The sequence below is a fragment of the Zingiber officinale genome, chromosome 7A (assembly GCF_018446385.1).
Source record: "Zingiber officinale cultivar Zhangliang chromosome 7A, Zo_v1.1, whole genome shotgun sequence".
NCBI lineage: Eukaryota > Viridiplantae > Streptophyta > Magnoliopsida > Zingiberales > Zingiberaceae > Zingiber > Zingiber officinale.
Genome location: NC_055998.1, coordinates 45,126,368 through 45,150,370, shown reverse-complemented (window position 1 = coordinate 45,150,370; position 24,003 = coordinate 45,126,368).

The following is a 24,003-nucleotide window of genomic DNA, read 5'->3' as shown; positions in this document are numbered from 1 at the left end:
TTTATGCTTCGGTTGTCGGAAGCCTAAAGTATGCTATGCACGAGATCAGAAATCTGTTTTGCCAAGGGCATAGTCAGCAGATATCAAAGTAACCCTAGACAAGGACATTGGACTGCATTAAAGCATATATTGAAGTACCTTAGAGGCACTAGAGATTATATGCTAGCTTACAAGGCAGTTAATTTGGTCCCTGTGGGTTACACAGATTTTGACTTCCAATCGGATAGGGACAATAGTAAGTCAACATCGGGGTTTTGTGTTTATTTTAAGAGGTAAAGTCATAACTATGGAAGAGTGATAAGCATAGGTGCTTTTCGGACTCCACCATAGAAGCTGAGTATATGGCAGCCTCTGAGGTAGCCATAGAAGCTGTAAGGCTCAGATACTTCAAGATAGACTTAAACATGATTTCTAGTTTACCCAAAATTATTATAATAATAGTGGTGCAGTAGCAAACTCGAAGAAACCATAAGTCTATAAGGCAAGTAAACATAATAGAGCGCAAGTACCACCCAATACGAAAAATCGTATAAACGAGGAGAAGTTGTTGCCGCCTAGATTGCATCAGGTGATGACCTATAGATCCTTTCACTAAGGTCCTTAAGGCAAGAGCTTTTGATGGGCATGTTGAAGGGTTGGGAATCAGATGTATGGCAGTAGATATGGCAGCTTAGTCTTTTAGTATAAGTGGGAGATTGTTAGGATGTCTACTAAAAGCCAAGCTTTTGGTATAAACATTTATCTAGAAATAAGAATCACATTGGTCAAATGTCTACATTTATGATAAATGTAGTTGTTCAATTAATTTATATTGTAGATAACATGGTGTGTGGTGTCACACACAGAAGATCATGTTATCGGTTCCTTATAAATTATAAACAGTAGCTCACGACCAAGATGGAAAAGAACAAACCATGGGAAGGTCGTAGTGTAATTAGGTATTAGTTTATCTTAACTATATAATTACACTAGTACACTTAGAGTGTATTGAGTAGGACCATTAGAGGTCGTTCCTTTTATACTGACTTTATGAAGGAACAAAGACCTCAGTTATTATAGAAGTGTGTGCTCTTAATCCTAATATAATAGCAAGCACATATATTTGATATTTATTTCTTTAATTTATCAATGGGTGAGATTTAGTTCGATAAATCAATAAGCCCGATAAGTTGGGAAATGATATCACTTATAGTGTGTGTTGTTGATTATAGAAGGAAACTGTGTCCTAGTGATCTAGGTTGAGAATGTCCCCAAGAGGAGCTCATAAGGATTGTCATGTTAAACCCTGCAGGTGGACTTAGTCCAACATGACGATGAAGTTGAGTGGTACTACTCTTGGAGCTAGATATTAATTAAATGAGTTGTCAGTAATTCACTTAATTAGTGGACATTCGTAATCTTAAACACAGGGAGACTAACACACTCATGATAAGAAGGAGCCCATAATGTAATTTGGGATTGGTGCGGTAGTGCGGTAATAACTCTCTAGTGGAATGAGTTATTATCGATGAACTTGAGTTGTGTGTTCGGGGCGAGCACGGGATACTCAATCTCATCGGAAGGCCAAAACCAATTTCTCCTCTAGGTCCCTGTTGTAGCCTCAATAAAGTCTCAAGTCCATCCAAAGAAAAGTCTATCTTGGTGTCCAAGAAGGGGTCGGTTCATTGCTTGGTGACCAAGCAATGGCCGGCCACATATTCTCTAGAAGTGGCCGGCCCTTGCCTTGGGCAAGGGGGCCGGCCGCAATATTTAAATTAGGAAGGTTGTTTTTGAATTTTTAAATTTCCTCAGATATTTACAATTTGTAAAAAGAGAGATTTTAAAAATTTATAAAATTTTCCTAATTTAAATTAGGCCACAAGGTTTTAAAAGAGAGTTGTAAAATTTATAAAACTTTCTTTTAAAAAGAAATATTATTAGAGATGTTTTAAATTTTAAAACTTGGTTTTAAATTTTAAAACTTTCCTTTTAATATCCACATTAGAAAAAAAAATGAGAGTTTGTAAAATTTTATTAGAAGTTTTCTTCTTTTAAATTTTATAAAAAAAATTTCTTTCTTTCCCTTTTAATAAGTGGTCGGCCACCTTGCTTGGTGCCCAAGCAAGGGGCCGGTCAAATAATTAAACATCAATAAATAGTTGTTTAATTAATAAATCAATCCAGGATTGATTAATTAAAAGGAAAGAAAAAGAAAAAATTAAAAGGAAATAGGAATGAGTCTAATTTTTTATAAAACTCTTTCCATAATTTTCTGTTGGGAAACTAATATAAAAAGGGGGAAAGGGAAGGCCTTGAAAAACATAACAATTGATATTGTGTTGTCGGAGATCATCAAGTGGCCGGCCCCTCTCCCTCTCTTCCCTTTGCTCTCTTTTGCTCCTTTGTGGTGGTGGTGGCTGAATTCTAGAGAAGGAGGAGAAGCTTTCCGAGTGGTGTTCGTCTTAGAGGATCGTCGCCCACACGACGTCTAAGAGGAGGCGAGGGATACGGCAGAAGATCTCGAGGTTTTTAGCATACAAGGAAGAGGTATAACTAGTATTTAATTTCTGCATCATACTAGTTAATTTTTCTTTGTATAAATACCAAATACAAGAGACATTCGATTCTTGTTTTTTGAATTTAATTTCGATGTTGTGTTCTTTTTCTTTTTTCCTTGTGATTTGATTATTCCTTTTGGTTAACCTAGAGTTATATAAGGAAATTAAATATTAACTTTCCTTAAAAGGCTTTGTCTAGTCGGTGGTGGTTGCTCCTATATCCAAGAAGGCCAAGTACCTCGCCATGCAGCACTGGAAGTCAATTTTGGAAACTAATATTTAATTGAATTTATAACCTAGGTGATTTGGATCAAACGTGTTAAGTTCCGCAGGAGATCCAAATCTAAACCTAAAAGAACATATAAGTTAAACTTGGAATCAAACGTGTTAAGTTCCGCAGAAGATACAAGTTTAACTTAAAAGAACACATGGTAGCTAGGAAAGGTTCAGATCACGTACAAAATTTTTGTACAGTGGAGCCATTGGGTTTTTCGAGTAGCAACCAACACGGTAACCCTAGGTAAGGAAAAGTCCTAGTTGTGGTTAGGCAAAGGGAAAACCCTAGGGGGCAGTAACCCTAGATCCTAAGGGGTGGTAACCCTAGGTGAAAAGTCTTGGCGGGTCGAGAGCTTCGAGCAATATCCTAGGGGGTGGTAACCCTATGTTGAAATCCTGGTGTCGTGAACTAGGTGGAAGACTGGACAGGTCATGGAGCGGACGTCCAGCATGAAGACCGGAAGTCTCAAGCACAGAGCAAAAGTCCAGCCGGTTTGGAGGACTGGGCTGGCAATAGGTAACTTCTCCTGAGAGGAGTAGGTGAGAACGCGTTCCCTGATGAGGGAACAATAGGCGTTAGTTCGACATAGAGTTTCGACGAAACTCAAAGTCAGAACCGGACAGTCGAAGCTATCATATTTTTCATTATTATTTTTTATATTATTTTTACATGGACTAACCTTGTTTTGCAAAAAAAAAAAGGGGGCTGGAGAAAGGTGGTCCAGGTGCCCGCCGTCTGGGCGCCTAGAACTGATCCGGGTGCCTTGAGCTGGTCAGGCGCCCGAAACTGATCCAGGCGCCTGAGCTGGTCCAGGCACCCGAAGTAGGTCCGGGCGCCCGGAACCCAAAGCTTATCGTGAAGCTGAGGTGGCACGCGCGGTGTGGCCGAGCCACTTGTTCCAGGCACCCGAAGGGGTTCTGGGCACCCGAAACAGCCTATATAAGGAGCCTCGACCAGAAGCTGCAGAACAACACAACGAACAACTCAAATCTGTGATCTTTCTTCCGTGTGTTGCTAGAAAAACATTCCGATAAAGCTGTGACAAGACACCGACAACCCAAAGTTTCAAAGTCTACTGTTTTCATTATCGGTATAACTTTCATTACGATTTTATTGTACTTAATTGTTGTACTATAAACTGTAATATTTTCGGATTGATAGTGATTGCCCAAAGTAAACGCTCAAAGAGCGTGGACCTTAGAGTAGGTGTCTCCCCAGGCTCCGAACCAAGTAAAAAACTTAGTGTTTGTGTGTTTGCGTGTTTGCATTATTATTTACTTTTTCGCTGCATTTTACTCTTAATCTTTTCCGAAACGAAAGTGAAAGCCACGAGCGCTATTCCCCCGCCCCCCCCCCCCCCCCCCCCTCTAGCACTTTCGATCCAACAATTGGTATTAGAGTGGGGTTGCTTCAAATTGGTGAAACCACCATTCAAGCAAATTTTTCATGGTAGTTTTTTTATTTTTCGGAGTTGATCGATAAAATTGTCGCCTTCTGATCTGTTTTTTTCGTAATTGAATTTTTTTCCTCGAAGTTGGTGCAACACCACTCAAGTTTGTGTTTTAATTTCTTAATCTCACACTACTAATCCAAGACTGACTATTGGAACAAGTTTTTTGTTTTTATGTGTGTGCAAGATATTTTTTTAACAATGGCCCATCAAGAAGGCTACAGCACAGCCCACCCGTCGCTCTTCTCCGATGAAGACTTCAGCTACTGGAAGGGCCGAATGGAGTCCTACCTCCAAACTCAGTTTGAGATGTGGATGATCATCAAGACTGACATTGCACTTCTAATCGACGGCTCAGGAAAACCACTATCATGTGAGAATTGGGACGCAAGTACCATAAATAAGGTCGAAGCCAATGCAAAAGCTACATGTACCCTTTAATGTGGTCTAACAAAGGAGGAGCTGAACCGAGTTGGACCATTATCAAGTGCCAAAGACTTATGGGAGAAGCTGATTGAGCTACATGAAGGGACTTCCGACACAAAAGTAAGTAAAAGGGATATGATTTTTAATAAATTATATAACATTAAATTGTAGGAGGGTGAAACAGCAACTCAATTGCACGCACGCATCCAAGACCTCCTCAACGGTCTCCACGCAATCGGACAAAAGGTGGAGAATCGAGACATAATCAGGTATGTGTTAAACGTTTTTCCGAGGAATACCTTGTGGGTATCCATGGTAGATGCTTTGGTATCCAAGGATCGTTCTTTAATTAAGTTAGACAAACTTTTTTCGGAATTTGAATTACATGAACAACTTAATACATGCTATGCTGAGAAGGGTATTGCCTTGATTGCAAGTATAAGCAAAACTCGAGAAGCAAAAACAAAGTGTAAAACCGAACCAGAGTCCGAAGAAGAACTGGACTCAGAAGATGAAGACGACGAGATAGAACTCGTCAACCTAGTACGCAAGCTCTACAAAAAGAAGAAGGGGTTTACAAAGAAGGATATCAAGAAGGTGGTTTAGTCCAAAAAGGTACAAACGAGTCCAAAGGTAAAGTTCGAAGTAACCTGCTATGGGTGCAATAAAAAAGGGCACGTCAAGGCCAATTGTCCAAACCTAAAAGAAGCAAAGAAGGAGAGGAAGAAGAAAGCACCGCAAGCAACATAAGATGAGTCCTCTTTAGAAGACTCCGACGAAGAGCTCGAACAGACAAGCTTTATTGGACTGACGACCCCGGAACACATCGACGAATCGAAGACCGAAAGCGAATTAGAAGCTGAGTCTGAGCGAAGCCATGGATCCATATCCATTTCTTAAGGACCCAAACCCATTGTAAGAAATTCATTGCATAATTTAGTCAATTATTTAATGCACAAGTTAGCTAAATCAAATATCCGGGTCAAATTGTTGGTGCAGCGGGGACCGACAAGAGGGGGGTGAATTTCCTGAAACTAAAAGTTACCCTCCTCAAAGCTTTTCAACTCTAAAATAAAGCAACACTTAATAACAAAACAAAATAACAGAAAAGAAATAAAACTCAACTATTTGACTTGGTTACAACCGAGACGGTTGTTAATCCAAGGCGGTGGAAAGGCACACTAAAAGAGTCTCCTTCTCTGAAGGCGGAGAAGCCTTTTACACTCTTACAGCACAGTAGTTGCTAAGAGAATGAGAGTACAAGAGTTACTTTTTCGTTCGTATTCGTTGTATAGAATAGCTACCCGAGACCCCCTTTATATAGGGGTTCTAGAGCTTATCAAATAACCTGAACCTTCGGGATCAGGCTTGACTCGAGAGGGATCAGTCGACCGAACCTGCTATACCTGCCCAGTCTTCCGTCCAGGTGCAGTCTCTGTGGATCGAGCTTTGGTTCGGTCGACCGATCCTTATGTTCGGTCGACTGATCGGCCAACGGTCTCCAGCTGAGTTGGCCCGATCAACTTGCTCGACTGAGTCTCTGGATTAACTTCGATTCGGTCGACTGATCAGGAGGTTTGGTCGACAGATCAGCTTTACCAATGGTTAGTTTCTGACGTGGCATTGGCGGTTGGCTACTGATTGAGAGGGGTTCGGTCGATCGATCAGGAGGTTCAGTCGACCGAACCATTGACAAGTCAACTTCCAGTTGACTTGCTCTGGTTCGGCTTCTCTGGGTGATTTCGGCCATCCGGAATAGGGCTCACCCGAACCCAGTTCCTGGCCTTCTCCTCGAGCAGTCTTCCGTCCCGGCTTTACGTCCCTCGAACACTGCGCATGTTCTTCATGCCCACCGGGTGTACTCTTCCGTAGCTCTTTCGTCCTTCGGACGCACCGAGCCCGTCGGCTCCCTTCCCGTGCCGTCCTTCTCGCTAGCTGCATCTTCTGCTCGACTTCCTACGCTCCTAAGCTCCTGCACACTTAGACACATGGATCAAATACAAAGTAGGACCTAACCTAAACTTGGTTGATCACATCAAAACTACCACGGGGTTCAACAATCTCCCCCTTTTTGATGTGCATCAACCCAAGTTCAGGTTAGGGTAAAACAAACAGATAGTAATTTTAAAGAAATTACTAAACTAACAATTCAGGCATAAAATTAAAATAAATTGCAACATGAAAATTTATACTAAAAAAAAATTTAACTAAGTCCCCCTAACTGAACTTATCTTTATTCTCCCCCTTTGATTACAGCAAAAACGGGGTGCAAACAAATTTGAACTTTGAAAAAAAAACTGAGTTAGGTTTAATTTCAAAAAAAAATTTCTAAGTTTTGAAAAATTTTCTAAGTAAACTGAGTTATGAATTTTTAGAATTTTCCAAAAACATTTCTAAGTAAAAATTTCAAGAAACATTTTTCTAGAGAATTAAAAATTTTGAAAGAATTTCTAAGGAAATGCTTTAAAACTTTTCAAAGCATTATTTAATTCTAATTTTAATGCTTTTATCAGAAAGTTAATTAAACATTTTTATCTCGATATTTCGGCTTCCAGGTCGTGGCGAGGCACTAGGCCTTCTTGGTTATTGGAGCAACAACCACTTCCTTAGACAAAGCTTCCATAAAGAACCTCAATGTTTAATTTTCTCACAGTAAACTTTTAACTAAAAGAGAAATTTAAACTAGTAAAGATTTTGGAATCCAATAAAGGTTCCTACCTACAGGGTGTTGGGATTTTCAGGCCGCGAAAACCATTTTTTCGCGTCGCGAAAACCTCGAAACCCCTTCATCGGATCCGTGCGAAGAATAAATTTTCGAAAAACCTTCGAGTACGAGTTTACTAACACTAGATCTACATTAGAGTTCTAGATGGTTAAGAGTTTTTACCCTTGATGCACGCCCTTCGCGAATCTCGCTCGTCCAAGGTGCCGGATCTCAAGATTGTCAAAGTAGACAATCCTCTACACGTATCCACACGAACAAAAGAGGGAGAAAACCAAACTAAAGTGTGTTAGCACCTTAGTAGGGTTCGGCCAAGGTAAGATGAGAGGGAGAGAAGAAAGAGCTCAAGGAGGAAGAAGATAGAATGAATGCCTTGAATGAAAAAAATTCATTCTCATTCATTTTGAGTGGCCGGCCACATTAAATGGAAAGGGGTTTGTAACCTCCATGATGTGGCACACACGTGCTTGCTTTGATGATGTGGCACATCATCATTAGTCCTCCTATTGTCAACTCACAAATGAGGTGGCAAATGGTCAAGTCAAACTTGACCTTTCATCTTCCTTCTCAAGTCAAGTCAAACTTGACCAAATCTCTCTCATGGTTGATCTAATATAACCATTTGATTCAAACCAACTTAATATAATGAATCTAATTCATTTAATTAAATTGATTCAATGAGTCATAATCTAAATTAGACTCATTGAACACATGAATCAACTTGAGTCCAACTCAATTAGCCTAACTTAGATTACTCTTAATCCAATTTGATTCAATACATGAACCTAATCCTCTTGGTTCATCATATGAACCTAATCTCCATCTAATTGTCCTTAGTGTGTGACCCTATAGGTTCTTGTAACGTTGGCAATGCCCCTAAACCCATTTAGGAGCATAAGTAATGAGCAGTATCTAGCAACACATCATTACTACCCAAGTTACAAGAATGTTGAGATCCAACATCACCTTGTGACTACTAATTGTGACTCCTCACAATATATGACAAGTGTCCTTCTATCCTAGACATCTAGATTGATCAATGTGAGGCATATACCGTGTCATCCTCTGATCAATCTAAATCTTGAACTCTAAGTAGACTCACTAAATCAAATGAGCTCAATATCTCATATTGACTCATTTGGGCATGGCCATGCACTTCGTGGTCTCACTCTATCAAGAATATCGAAGTCACTCCCGTCATATAGGAGGGATAGATCCCATCTACATCACTCATATTCCTCTGCATAATTTGTTACATACCCAGTAATCGCCTTTATAGTCCACCCAGTTACAGGTGACATTTGACGAAGCCAAAGTACGTAACTCCTTATGTAGGGATCTATGGTGAGTTCAGGTCCAAGCACTAGTAGTCATACAAATAGCCACATGAGAAAGTATATGACACTCATATAACGATCCATGATACTTTCTCATGGCAGGTCATTCAGTATACATTCTCCAATGCATACCCATGTGTCAACTTGATATCTCTATATCCATGACTTGTGAGATCAAGTCATCGAGTTGACCTACATGCTAGTCTTATTGCATTAACATTGTCCCTGAATGTTAATACTCGACTAGGAATGATTAAGAGTAGTGTTCCCTATATCATCTCACTATCGATTTAACCAAACGATTGATATAGGTAAGAACCTTCTACTCAAGGACGCTATTATACTTAGTTATTTGACACCAATAAAAGTAAGTATAATAACCAAAACAAATATCTTTATTTATATAAGAATATGATACAACGAGTCCATACAACAATCATCAAATGATTGGCTCTAGGGCTCTAACTAACAATCTCCCACTAGCACTAGTGCCAATCAGTGTAGGCTCTAAGCCCCAATGACCTAGTGTGACCATCATGCTTTCTCTATGCCAAAGCCTTGGTCAAGGGATCTGCGATGTTAGCCTCTATGGGTACTCTACAAATCTTCACATCTCCTCTCTCGATAATCTCTTGAATGAGATGGAAGCGCCGTAGTATGTGTTTGGTACGCTGGTGTGAGCGAGGTTCCTTTGCCTGTGCTATAGCTCCATTGTTGTCACAATAGCACTCAATAGGGTCAGCAATGCTAGGAACCACCCCAAGGTCAGTGATGAACTTGCGGATCCAAACTGCCTCCTTTGCTGCCTCTGATACAATAATATACTCGGCCTCTGTTGTAGAATCAACGACTATGTCCTGCTTCGAACTCTTCCAGCTCACAACACCACCATTAATGCAAAACATGAACCCTGACTGCGATCAATAATCATCCTGATCGGTCTGAAGCTGGCATCACTGTAACCCTTTACAGCTAGCTCATCATTGCCTCCATATATCAAGAAATATTCTTTAGTCCTTCTTAAGTACTTAAGAATATTCTTGACCACTATCCAGTGACTTTCACCTGGATCTGACTGGTATCTGCTCGTCATGCTCAAAGCATACGAGACATCAGGACGAGTACATAGCATGGCGTACATGATAGATCCTATGGCTGAGGCATAAGGGATCTGATCCATGCGGTCTCTCTCCTCTCTAGAAGAGGGACCTTGAGTCTTCGAAAGACTCACATCATGTGACATCGGCAGAAATCCCTTCTTGGAGTTCTGCATGGCAAACTGAAGGAGTACCTTGTCAATGTATGTACTCTAACTTAGGCCAAGCAATCTCTTAGATCTATCTCTATCAATCTGTATGCCTAGAATGCGAGATGCTTCACCTAAGTTCTTCATTGAGAAGAAACTCCCTAGCCAGGTCTTGACAGACTGAAGCAAAGGGATGTCTTTCCCAATGAGCAATATATCATCCACATACAATATGAGGAAGACAACTATGTCCCCTACAACCTTCTTGTAGACACAAGGTTCATCTTCATTCTTGATGAAACCAAACTGTTTGATTGCATCATCGAATCGAAGATTCCAGCTCCGAGAAGCTTGCTTTATTTTTAATTTTCAATAGTATTAAGTTCCGCTTGCGATCCAAATCTAAACCATCAAGAACAGATAAGTTAAATTTGGAATCAATGATGTTAAGTTCTATCTGTGATTCCTAATTTAACTTCTAAAGAACACAATAGGTTATTTAAGGAAAGGTTCGACACTTGTACAAAAAAATTTTGTACAATGGAACTGGTACATTTTCCTAGGACTAACCAACAGTGCAGAGCTGCTGGTCGAGACCCTCTTATAAAGGGTATTCAAGGTGCCTTGAAATCCATCCAAGGCGCCTCCATGCTGGCCGAGTCACACGCTGAGATAAGGGCTGAACTAATCGAACCTTATCAGGTTCAAGGCACCTTCTTTGCTCTCCAAGGCGCCTTCATCCACCAGTCCAAGGTGCCTTGAGCTTCCTTCAAGGCGCCTCCAAGCCTGCCTCGCAGCCAGCTCATCTTTTGCACCCGAGGCGCCTCCAAGCTCCATGGAGGCGCCTCGGACACTGTTTATCCGAGACTTAACCTTGTTCTTTCGTACCTGCAAGATATGTTAGATCCAAAACACAAACATATCCTGCAAAACAAAAGTTATCACATATAATATCATAAATATGAAGTTTGACAGTCATCGGACTATCCAGGTCTGACTTCGGATTTCCGACCGGAAACCCTAGGTCGACCCGACGCCTACTGTTCCCTCTACGAGGAACGCGTCCTCACCTACTCCACTCAGGAGATTTACCTGATGCCAGTGTGATCCTCCAGATCGACTGGACTTTTGCTCGGTGCTCGATGCTTCCGGACTTTCTACTGGACGTTCGCTTCCCGGCTGGTCCAGTCTTTCACCTGGTTCGCGATATCAGGACTTTCCACCTAGGGTTACCCTCCCCCCTAGGACTTTTGCCTGAAGCACTCGACCCACCAAGACTTTCCGCATAGGGTTACCACCCCCTATGACCTAGGGTTACCTCCCCCTAGGGTTTTCCACCTGCCTAACCGCAGCTAGGACTTTTGCCTAAGTACACTTAGGACTTTTCTGCAAAACTTGTTCAACATATTAGAAACCAAAACACCTTAACTTTGAACCCTTTGACATAATCAAAACATAGGTTCGATCGTCGGATGCTTCCCGCACCAACAGTATGGTCATGTGGGATCACATGGCCGTGTCTTGATCCTTCTCTGGTTGGGCCACTCGGCCGAGGGATTCACATAGCCATGGTCTGTTTCCGCTCTGGAAAGTCCACACGGCCGTGTGGATTCACACAGTCGTGGTCTTCTTCTCTTTGATGTGTGGCACAACGTGTGAGTTCACACAGCTAAAGATTGCTTTACCACGGGCAAGACCACACGATCGTGTAGTTCCACACGGCCTAAGCTTGATCTTCTCTAGTTGCTCTAATGTGCATCTTTTACTCCATTTTCATCCAAATTACATTCTATCAATCAAAACAAGCAAACAGTAGATCTCTAAATAAAAGGAGTGGAAATATAATATCATAATGAAATATGGTGCAATCAACATAAATTATGCTCATAAAATATAAGTAGATGTACGTGAAAATATGCATAAAAGTGTGTATAATCTATGCACATCACTATGTTGAGTCCAAGTCAAATCTAGTAGACTTTTCATAAAACTCTTACCCGAACTTAGGTTTAGTACACTTAGAAGATAATTAAATATGTGCTTAGTAGAACAGACTCTAAACTTTTCAAAATCATTCTCTTTATTGTTTTGCTTTTTCAAAAACTATGGTTTTTTAAAATTATATTATATTTTCAAAAACTTTATAAATTTAAAAAATAAATCAACTTAGTTTTAAAATTATAGGTTAAATTATTTTATTTTCTTTTAAATTTTCAATTTTACTAGTGCTTTTAAAGATTAGACTTAGCCTAGATTTTTTCCCTGGAAGTATGTACTCATAGGTTTCCGCTAGAGCATCTCACAAGCACACTAGAAATACTCTACTTGTGTATAAAATAACACTTAGAATGGTATGAGATGCATAAGGTATTGTCTAGATTTCATAATACTCATGTCTGCGCATCAACATAAGTCTGAGCTATAAATACCAATTCAAATTAATCAAGTTAAGTCATCCTTTTTAGTAAACCTAACTAGATCACATACTTAACTTAACTAACTAAGTAGCTGTTACCACCTTATGGTAAATGTCTAATAATAATGGTTAGACATTTTTTCTAAGGAGAATAGATGACCAATTTGAATTTTTTTTTCTAAAAACTCTCTTTAATTACTTTTATCTTTACATACTTGTACACTAGGATAAAAATCATTGACTTTGCTCTGAAACTTAAAACACTTACTTAAAGAGTTTTTAAGGCATTAATCAAAAGGAAGATTAAAAATTATTGTTAAAGTTTTTTTTTAGCTTCTTTTCTCTACTTAGTATTTTTAATATATGTTAGGGGGTAAAAAGAGTTAAGTTAAAGTATTGTTCAAATTTTCAAAGTTAAATATTTTTTAAAAGTTAATTTTTTTTAGTTAAAGTATTATTTAAATTTTTAAATTTTAGTATTTTTTTAATGTTAAATATTTTTAAAGTTACAGCATTGTTCAAATTTTAAAAGTCAAATATTTTTTAAGTTAAAGTATCTTTAAAATTTTAAAAGTTAAAATATTTTTAAAATTTTTAAAGTTAAATATTTTCTCAAAGTTAAAATATCTTCAAAATTAAACTATTTTTAAAATTTTTAAAGTCAAAGTATTTTTTAAAAAGAGGGTAAGTACTTTTCAGAAAGTATGTAACGACCCAATTTTCCCTATTTCAAGTTCTAAAAGTCCATAAAAATATTTGGAAATACTTTTAAAATATTTTAGAGATTTTTAGGAATTTTTAGAGTATTTTTACGTAATTTTTGGAGGTCGTTTAGTAGGGCTACAAAAAGAAAGAAGTTTAAAAAAAAAATATTGAAGTTGAGATTCGAACCCACGACCTCGGGTTGGACTGACCCAAGCAAAACCTGCCCAACCAGCTGAGCTACGCGGGTTTTGTTAACCAAGTATGGAGAGAAATAGATTTAAGCTATAGTTGGAATGTTTAAAATAAATTGGAATAAAAGTGCGCGGCTGAGGATTCGAAGCCTAGATCTCGGGTTAAGCAAAGATTCGCTTAACCAACTGATCTAGCAAGTGTTTCTTATTAAAGAAGGAGAAATATTCTATTTAAGCAGTAACTAATAAATAGGAGGAAAAAAAATGGTTGCAGCCGAGTTTCGAACTCGCGAGCCACGCCTCAAGCCGAACGCAGCCAACCAACCGAGCTGCGAGTGTTTTGTTAATAAGTATGAAGCGAGAAATATATATGTTATAGTTGATAAATAAAACCCTAGTTTTAAAAGGACCTAATTCTTTTTTTCCCGAATCCGAAAACCTATTCCTTTCTCCCTCGCGGCGGCGCCTTCTCTCTCGGGCGGAAACGCAGCAGCGGCTAGGGATTGTTTTCCGGCGGCCGGCGAGCTCCCTTCTCCGCGGATTCTTCACAAGTTCGAGTTTCTCTCGGCAAAGAGAGCGCGCGGGCACAAGGAAGAGCCGAAACAGCCACATCTCCGAAGCCCTAGAGGTCATCTTCTTCGGTTATAAGTTAAAGAACACCAAAGTGAGTTGCTTCTCACCTGCAGTAGGAGTAGTTCCGAGCTTCGATTTGTTTTCCTTGTTTTCGGATTGTGTTTGTACAGAATTTAGTTGTTAGGGATTTAGCCCTCTTTTCTTGCTTGTTTCGGAACATGTAGATGATCTGATCAGTTTCAAGTTTGATTTAGTTCTTTTCTTGTTTCCGGATCATGTTTTACAATTCTTCAGTCTAGCTTGATCTCAGATTAGTGCCAAATCCAGATTAGTTTAGGTCAGCGTTAATTTTGAGCATGAACAGTTTTAATTCAAGTGTGCAGTTCGGATACCTTTTGTATCTCCATAAGCAAGAAACAACCACAAATTTCATACTAGTTTTAGATCTTTTGCAGATTTAATATGAGCAGTTTCTGGTGGTAGTAGTACAGAATTATTAAGAGCAGCTAAGTCTTTGGTTCTATTGTTATATAAGTGTTGATCGGATTATGTAGCCTTGGGAATTTTAGTTTTGTTGTTTAGGCAGTGAACATGAAAGGAGACGGATTTGTTTATCACAGTTTTAGATTTTGTTCTTTCTTTCTCCTCGCTGCAATGAAAAAGAACAGCTAGTTGGAATAGCTATGTATAGCATTTTGTTTCCCTTATATTGCTTTCTTGCCATGGAACTATAGACAGCTCCCACTAGTAGGCATGTGCATGAGCAGATTCATTCAAGTGAGCATTTATATTCACTAGTAGGTATCATCTTATTGTTGAGTAATTTGGATTTAGGTTTGTGCCATGCAATGGGTGTGGATAACTCTAATTTGGGAGTTCTGTTGGATTTTTAATGGCTTGGTTTCCTTGCTTTAGTTATGTACAACATTAGGATGAATAGAAAGGTAAAAGAAGTAAGTGTTTCTTGTTTTCTGTTGCTGTTGCTGGACATCAGATCTGTTTTAGAAGGGAATCACGATTCCTGCTGGGTTTCAGGAATTTGGAAGGATAGTAAGGTTGTTAAGAGTTTAATAGGAGTCTTTCTTTTAATCGCTAGAGAAATTATAGGTTTCACTTGCTATTGGTATTGCTGGATTTAAATTAGTTGCCTTTCCTATTAACAAGTGCAGAACCATCAGTTTTCCTGGCCAAAATGGGGCACGAACAGCTATATATAAAGTGTATTTTGTGACATGATTAGTAAGATTAGATGTGCTTTCTTTTCCTTTATTTTACAGCATGTATAGGAAGCTCAAAGTTACATTCTTTTGCTCTATTTTACAGCATGTTTAGAAAGTCCAAGTTAGCTTTCTTTTGCTCTATTTTACAGCATGTTTAGAAAGTCCAAGTTGCTTTCTTTTGCTCTATTTTATAGCATGATTAGTAAGTTCAAAGTTGTTTTCATTTGCTATTTTAAGAAGCATGAACAGCCATGTATTCCAGTGGAAAAATAAGAATCCTATTAAATACTTTTAGAAGTATTAACAAGTAAAAGAAAGAAAAAGAAAAGAAAGAGAAAGGCCAAGGCCTTAAGTAAATTCCAAAGTCCAGACTTTAGGAATTTTTGCACACAAGGTGTCTATTAAAATGCCAAGGCATTTAAAGAAGAAGTAATTAAGATAAAAAGTATTTTACTTTTAAAGGGCATGTACCGGACACAAGGTCCAAGGGATGGGCTCCAAGTTGCCCCTAGGCACAAGGCCTAGAAGTATCTTAGTAGTTTCGGGATTAGCTACCTCGATTCTTATTAAGAATGCGCGCAAAGTGGTACAATGCCGGGCCCAAAAGAAGTTTATTATTATTTTGAAGTATTAAAGTATAAGTTTTAAAACAAATGAAACAAGCTTCAAATATGTTTAGAATTAGAAAGTTTAGTTTCTTGTTATTTGAAGCATGCAGTAATAGTTTTATTTGTTTCTTGATACTAGATTATCCAGCATGTTTAGTTTTACATGTTTAGTATGCTTCTTTTATAGTTTCATTCTTATAAGCATGATTAACTATACATGTTTAGTATTTCAGTTAGCATGATTCCTTTGCTATGTATGAGCATGAGTAGCTTTACATGTTAGCATTCAGTTTTAGCATGTTTTTATTTATATACATGCATATCGAGTTTTTGTGAGTAGATAGCGCTCACTAAACTTTATGCTTATAGACTGCACTTCCTCCTACTGCAGATAAAGGAAAGGAAAAGATTTAGCAAGGAAGGCGACAAGGTGGTGGTGATGAAGGTGTGTGATGACTGGACTATGGAGAGATCCAGAATGAGCTGGCAAATTGCCAAGACTTTTCTGTTTAGTTATTTTAGTTCTCTTTTAATGCTATGATGAAGTTGAGATTGTAATTGAGTCTATTCCGCACTTGTAGTTTGGTATGTCTTATCGTTGGAGTTCTATTTGTTTACTATTGCTAGAATAGTTGCCTTTTAGTTATTGTGATATTATTACTGCGTGGTTGTGAAGTATTTATACCAGCCGCATGTGGCTGATGGTTTATTATTTGTTTGTATTATGGGAAATGGTCATCGGTACAGGGGAGACTCTGCCGAAATTTTTCGGTAGGGTTTTCCTAGAGATTTTTAATAAACCGGTTAAGTAGAGTTAGTAGATAAGTAACGGTCACTCTTAGAGAGTAGTAGTAGTAGTAAGAAGGGTGGTCGTTACAGTTGGTATCAGAGCAGTTCTCATTCTCCAGCATCACACACACATCAGCATCAGTCATGCCGTCTTCAAGTAAGAAAGTATTTAAATTCTTTCTTTATTGCTTTCCTTTATTATTATTTGCAGTATAGAGTGATTGCTTATAAGTGCTTAAGTAAGATAGAAGTTACTGTTTCTCCTTTCTTGATTCATACATATGTTTGTTTAGAAATGATAGAGAAGTTAGAAAGGATAGAGAAGATACCAAGTCTTTTTCCCTGCATAATTAGATGTCAAGAAGAGGACGTCCCCGTATCGTTCATACTGAGGACCAAGTTCAGGAGAACGAAGAGCCCAGAACCCCTGGGCCTATTCTCTCTGAAGTTGTTGCTCAACCTCAGAGACAAGTAGCGAGCAGCAGCAAGTGATCGTCAATCTGATGGCGAATCAGCAACCAGTTCCTCCCCCAACCATTAATGTGGAGACCCCAGTGGTGATTGAAGTCCCATCAGTTGCCCTGGAAGTCACCACAACATCTAGAAGACAAGAAGCATACCTCATCCAGTGGCTGAAGCTGAAACTAGAAAGCTTCTCAGGCACGACTGAGCCCTTGGATGCCCAGGCTTGGTTCAAGACACTGGAGAGCACAATGGAGCTTCTTGACTGGCCAGAAGTTGAGAAGGTTAAAGTGTGCCTCTTACTGCCTACCTAGAGATGTTCGTATGTGGTGGGAGCGAGTTAAGAGTAAGAGAGTAGTCAACCAGATGAGCTGGGTTGACTTCGAGACAGAGTTTTACGAAGAATTCTTCTGTCAACGGATCACCAATAAACAGTATGAGGAAGTTTAGACAAGGTGACCTACCAGTAGAAGAAGCGGTCAAAAGATTCAACAGACTAGCTCACCTTTGCCTAGAGTTAGTAAGTACAGTGAAAGAATGAGTCAGACTGATGCTCCTAATGCTGAGACCAGAAATAACACCTAATGTGATGTAGTGAAACTCACCGACCATAGATTGGTGAAGAACTAGTCAGTAGGGCATTAGTGAGCACTATCTGAACAGCATCAAGGCACAACAAACACAACACAAGCCAGTCAAGATAGAAGACAAGACAGTGGGGAGTCAGAAACCCCAGTTAAGTAATTAGAACTAGAAAGACAATGATAACAAGAAAGACCCAAGTAGGAAGATGTTCGGGTAGTCTGTGGGTACCCAGAGGTGTTCCCAGAAGAGCTACCTGGACTACTTCCCAGCAGATAAGTGGAGTTTGAAATTGAATTGGTTCCTGACATCAGCCCAATTTCAAAAGCTCCTTACCGAATTTCTCTAGCAGAGCTAAGAGAGTTACAAGAACAATTTCAGGAGCTACTTGACAAGGGTTTCATCCGCCCTAGTCACTCACCTTGGGGAGCTCCTGTGTTGTTTGTCAAGAAGAAAGACGGATCTATGCTAATGTGCATAGATTTTAGAGTGCTGAGCAAAGTAACAGTTAAGGACTAGTACCCTCTTTCCAGAATAGATGATCTATTTGATCAGCTAAAGAGGGCAACAATGTTCCCTAAAATATACCTGCGTTTTGGGAACCATCAGTTGAAAGCGAAAGGAAGTAATACACCCAGTTAAAGCTAACAAAGTGGTAGATGCACTAAGCAGAAAGTCCAGTGCATCCCTGATGTCTCTGTCATCATTAGCCCTGCCACTGAAGAAAGAGTTGTCAGACCTTGGACTTGAAATTATTTATGGGCAACTTTCTGCATTGACCCTAGAGTCAACCCTGCTTGAGGATATACAGAGAAAGCAAAGCGATGATCTAGATATTCAAAAGATCAAGCAAGGGATACAAGAAGAAGGAAGTTCAGAATTTCGAGTATCAGACAGTGGAATTCTTTATCAGGGAAATCGTCTTTGTGTTCCCAATGATGAAGAGCTGAGAAAGAAAATTTTAGAAGAAGCCCATAGTACACCATACGCCATGCATCCTGGTTCTACCAAGATGTACCAAGACGTGAAACAGAAGTTCTGGTGGTCTGGACTCAAAAGAGATGTAGCTAAATATGTCAGTACCTGCCTGACATGTCAGAGGGTCAAACCGGAACACCAGAGACCAGGAGGAGTTTTACAACCTCTTCCAATACCAGAGTGGAAGTGGAAAGACATATCTATGGACTTCATAACAGGTCTCCCAAGAACCACAAATGGATATGATGCGATATGGGTGATAGTGGACAGATTGACCAAGTCTGCTCATTTTCTAGCCATCAAAGTGTCTCACTCTATAGAACAGTTAGCACAGCTGTATGTAAAAGAGGTGATCAGACTTCATGGAGTTCCCAAATCTATTATTTCTGATAGAGATGGGCGATTCACCTCTCACTTCTGGGAGTGTGTTCAGACTGCACTAGGCACCAAACTCAAGTTCAGCACAGCCTTCCATCCTCAAACCGATGGACAGACAGAGCGAGTAAATCAGATCCTAGAAGATATGCTCAGGGCTTGTGCACTAGATTTTAAAGACAGTTGGTGCAAGTATCTGTGCTTAGCTGAGTTTGCCTACAACAACAGCTACCAAGCCACCATCAGGATGACACCATATGAGGCGTTGTATGGCAGAAAGTGCAGATCACCTATATGCTGGCAAGAAGCAGGTGAAAGAAAAGAAATGGAAGTAGAGCTGGGTATTCAGACAGAGCTGATAGAAGAAACCACTCAGGCTGTCCAGAAAATCAGACAGAGGATTGAGACTGCCCAAAGTAGACAGAAAAGTTATGCTGACACACGTCGTAGGCCACTGAAATTTCAAGTAGGAGATTCAGTTTTTCTCAAAGTTGCTCCTATGAAGGGAGTGATGAGATTTGGCAAGAAGGGCAAATTAAGTCCTCGCTATGTAGGACCTTACCTGATTACAGACAGGATTGGGAAGGTAGCTTACCACAAGACATGTCAGCAATACACAATGTATTTCATGTCTCCATGTTAAAGAAGTGCCTCCGTGCCCCTAGCCAAGTGATTGAGCCTCAGTCAGTGCAGATCCAAGAGGATCTTAGTTTTGAGAGCAGACCTACACAGATAGTGGACAGAGCAGTTAAGAGATTGGGAAGCAAAGAAGTACCACTAGTGAAGGTCGTCTGGCAGAACCAGAAGCACGAGGAAGTCACTTGGGAGCGGGAGGACAGTATGAGACAGAAATATCCAGAATTATTCTAAGTTCGAGGACGAACTTTTTATAAGGTATGGGAAATTGTAACGACCCAATTTTCCCTATTTCAAGTTCTAAAAGTCCATAAAAATATTTGGAAATACTTTTAAAATATTCTAGAGATTTTTAGGAATTTTTACGTAATTTTTGGAGGTCGTTTAGTAGGGCTACAAAAAGAAAGAAGTTTAAAAAAAAAAATGTTGAAGGTGAGATTCGAACCCACGACCTCGGGTCGGACTGACCCAAGCAAAACTTGCCCAACCAGCTGAGCTACGCGGGTTTTGTTAACCAAGTATGGAGAGAAATAGATTTAAGCTATAGTTGGAATGTTTAAAATAAATTGGAATAAAAGTGCGCGGCTGAGGATTCGAAGCCTAGATCTCGGGTTAAGCAAAGATTCGCTTAACCAACTGATCTAGCAAGTGTTTCTTATTAAAGAAGGAGAAATATTCTATTTAAGCAGTAACTAATAAATAGGAGGAAAAAAAATGGTTGCAGCCGAGTTTCGAACTCGCGAGCCACGCCTCAAGCCGAACGCAGCCAACCAACCGAGCTGCGAGTGTTTTGTTAATAAGTATGAAGCGAGAAATATATATGTTATAGTTGATAAATAAAACCCTAGTTTTAAAAGGACCTAATTCTTTTTTTCCCGAATCCGAAAACCTATTCCTTTCTCCCTCGCGGCGGCGCCTTCTCTCTCGGGCGGAAACGCAGCAGCGGCTAGGGATTGTTTCGAGTTTCTCTCGGCAAAGAGAGCGCGCGGGCACAAGGAAGAGCCGAAACAGCCACATCTCCGAAGCCCTAGAGGTCATCTTCTTCGGTTATAAGTTAAAGAACACCAAAGTGAGTTGCTTCTCACCTGCAGTAGGAGTAGTTCCGAGCTTCGATTTGTTTTCCTTGTTTTCGGATTGTGTTTGTACAGAATTTAGTTGTTAGGGATTTAGCCCTCTTTTCTTGCTTGTTTCGGAACATGTAGATGATCTGATCAGTTTCAAGTTTGATTTAGTTCTTTTCTTGTTTCCGGATCATGTTTTACAATTCTTCAGTCTAGCTTGATCTCAGATTAGTGCCAAATCCAGATTAGTTTAGGTCAGCGTTAATTTTGAGCATGAACAGTTTTAATTCAAGTGTGCAGTTCGGATACCTTTTGTATCTCCATAAGCAAGAAACAACCACAAATTTCATACTAGTTTTAGATCTTTTGCAGATTTAATATGAGCAGTTTCTGGTGGTAGTAGTACAGAATTATTAAGAGCAGCTAAGTCTTTGGTTCTATTGTTATATAAGTGTTGATCGGATTATGTAGCCTTGGGAATTTTAGTTTTGTTGTTTAGGCAGTGAACATGAAAGGAGACGGATTTGTTTATCACAGTTTTAGATTTTGTTCTTTCTTTCTCCTCGCTGCAATGAAAAAGAACAGCTAGTTGGAATAGCTATGTATAGCATTTTGTTTCCCTTATATTGCTTTCTTGCCATGGAACTATAGACAGCTCCCACTAGTAGGCATGTGCATGAGCAGATTCATTCAAGTGAGCATTTATATTCACTAGTAGGTATCATCTTATTGTTGAGTAATTTGGATTTAGGTTTGTGCCATGCAATGGGTGTGGATAACTCTAATTTGGGAGTTCTGTTGGATTTTTAATGGCTTGGTTTCCTTGCTTTAGTTATGTACAACATTAGGATGAATAGAAAGGTAAAAGAAGTAAGTGTTTCTTGTTTTCTGTTGCTGTTGCTGGACATCAGATCTGTTTTAGAAGGGAATCACGATTCCTGCTGGGTTTCAGGAATTTGGAAGGATAGTAAGGTTGTTAAGAGTTTAATAGGAGTCTTTCTTTTAATCGCTAGAGAAATTATAGGTTTCACTTGCTATTGGTATTGCTGGATTTAAATTAGTTGCCTTTCCTATTAACAAGTGCAGAACCATCAGTTTTCCTGGCCAAAATGGGGCACGAACAGCTATATATAAAGTGTATTTTGTGACATGATTAGTAAGATTAGATGTGCTTTCTTTTCCTTTATTTTACAGCATGTATAGGAAGCTCAAAGTTACATTCTTTTGCTCTATTTTACAGCATGTTTAGAAAGTCCAAGTTAGCTTTCTTTTGCTCTATTTTACAGCATGTTTAGAAAGTCCAAGTTGCTTTCTTTTGCTCTATTTTATAGCATGATTAGTAAGTTCAAAGTTGTTTTCATTTGCTATTTTAAGAAGCATGAACAGCCATGTATTCCAGTGGAAAAATAAGAATCCTATTAAATACTTTTAGAAGTATTAACAAGTAAAAGAAAGAAAAAGAAAAGAAAGAGAAAGGCCAAGGCCTTAAGTAAATTCCAAAGTCCAGACTTTAGGAATTTTTGCACACAAGGTGTCTATTAAAATGCCAAGGCATTTAAAGAAGAAGTAATTAAGATAAAAAGTATTTTACTTTTAAAGGGCATGTACCGGACACAAGGTCCAAGGGATGGGCTCCAAGTTGCCCCTAGGCACAAGGCCTAGAAGTATCTTAGTAGTTTCGGGATTAGCTACCTCGATTCTTATTAAGAATGCGCGCAAAGTGGTACAATGCCGGGCCCAAAAGAAGTTTATTATTATTTTGAAGTATTAAAGTATAAGTTTTGAAACAAATGAAACAAGCTTCAAATATGTTTAGAATTAGAAAGTTTAGTTTCTTGTTATTTGAAGCATGCAGTAATAGTTTTATTTGTTTCTTGCTACTAGATTATCCAGCATGTTTAGTTTTACATGTTTAGTATGCTTCTTTTATAGTTTCATTCTTATGAGCATGATTAACTATACATGTTTAGTATTTCAGTTAGCATGATTCCTTTGCTATGTATGAGCATGAGTAGCTTTACATGTTAGCATTCAGTTTTAGCATGTTTTTATTTATATACATGCATATCGAGTTTTTGTGAGTAGATAGCGCTCACTAAGCTTTATGCTTATAGACTGCACTTCCTCCTACTGCAGATAAAGGAAAGGAAAAGATTTAGCAAGGAAGGCGACAAGGTGGTGGTGATGAAGGTGTGTGATGACTGGACTATGGAGAGATCCAGAATGAGCTGGCAAATTGCCAAGACTTTTCTGTTTAGTTATTTTAGTTCTCTTTTAATGCTATGATGAAGTTGAGATTGTAATTGAGTCTATTCCGCACTTGTAGTTTGGTATGTCTTATCGTTGGAGTTCTATTTGTTTACTATTGCTAGAATAGTTTCCTTTTAGTTATTGTGATATTATTACTGCGTGGTTGTGAAGTATTTATACCAGCCGCATGTGGCTGATGGTTTATTATTTGTTTGTATTATGGGAAATGGTCATCGGTACAGGGGAGATTCTGTCGAAATTTTTCGGTAGGGTTTTCCTAGAGATTTTTAATAAACCGGTTAAGTAGAGTTAGTAGATAAGTAACGGTCACTCTTAGAGAGTAGTAGTAGTAGTAAGAAGGGTGGTCGTTACAAAGTAAGTTAAATTTTTTTTAAGCACTATTTCAAAATTAAGTTTTTTTTTCTAAAAGTTAAAGTATTTTTTCATAAAATAAAAATAAGTAAAGTACTCTTCAAAAGTTAAGTATTTTTTTTCAAAAAGAGCAAGTTCAACTATCCTTGAAAAAATAAGTATTTTTGAAAAAGTATTTTTAGCTAAGTATGTTTACCTAGTGTTTATCTAAGTATTTTGAAAGAAAAACTTTTGAAAACTAAGTTTTTGCTAAGAAAAGTGTATATTTCAGGGGGAGTTTTTGAACTCTTAAAGAATTCTTAATTGTATTTCAAAACTTAGAAACTTAGTTTTTGGAAAAAAAAATTCCTTATGAAAATACGTACTCATTATTATTTATTATTTGTTTACTTAACTATGAACTGTATTACTATAATAAAAAAAAGGAGAAGATTATTCGTGCTGGGTGCATAAGACAATCGAACATAAGTTTTGATAATGACAAAGGGTTCTAAGTTAATTGTTATTATTGTTCTAACAAGTTAAACTGAATGTGCAGGAAAGTCCTAAGTGATATTAGACAAAGAAAAAGTCCTGTCTACGGTTAGCCAATAAAGTCTTGGTCCGGGAGACTGGGCAAAGTCTTAGCGGGTTGAGAATGTTGGGTGAAATCCTAGAGTCAAGGATGCTTGGTGAAAATCTTGTTAGGACCGAAAAGTAGCTAGAGGGGGGGGGTGAATAGCTCTTCGCGTGCTCGTTGCTCGGCGTTGCTTGTTTCTTCAAGGATGCGCAGCGGAAATACAAAGAAACA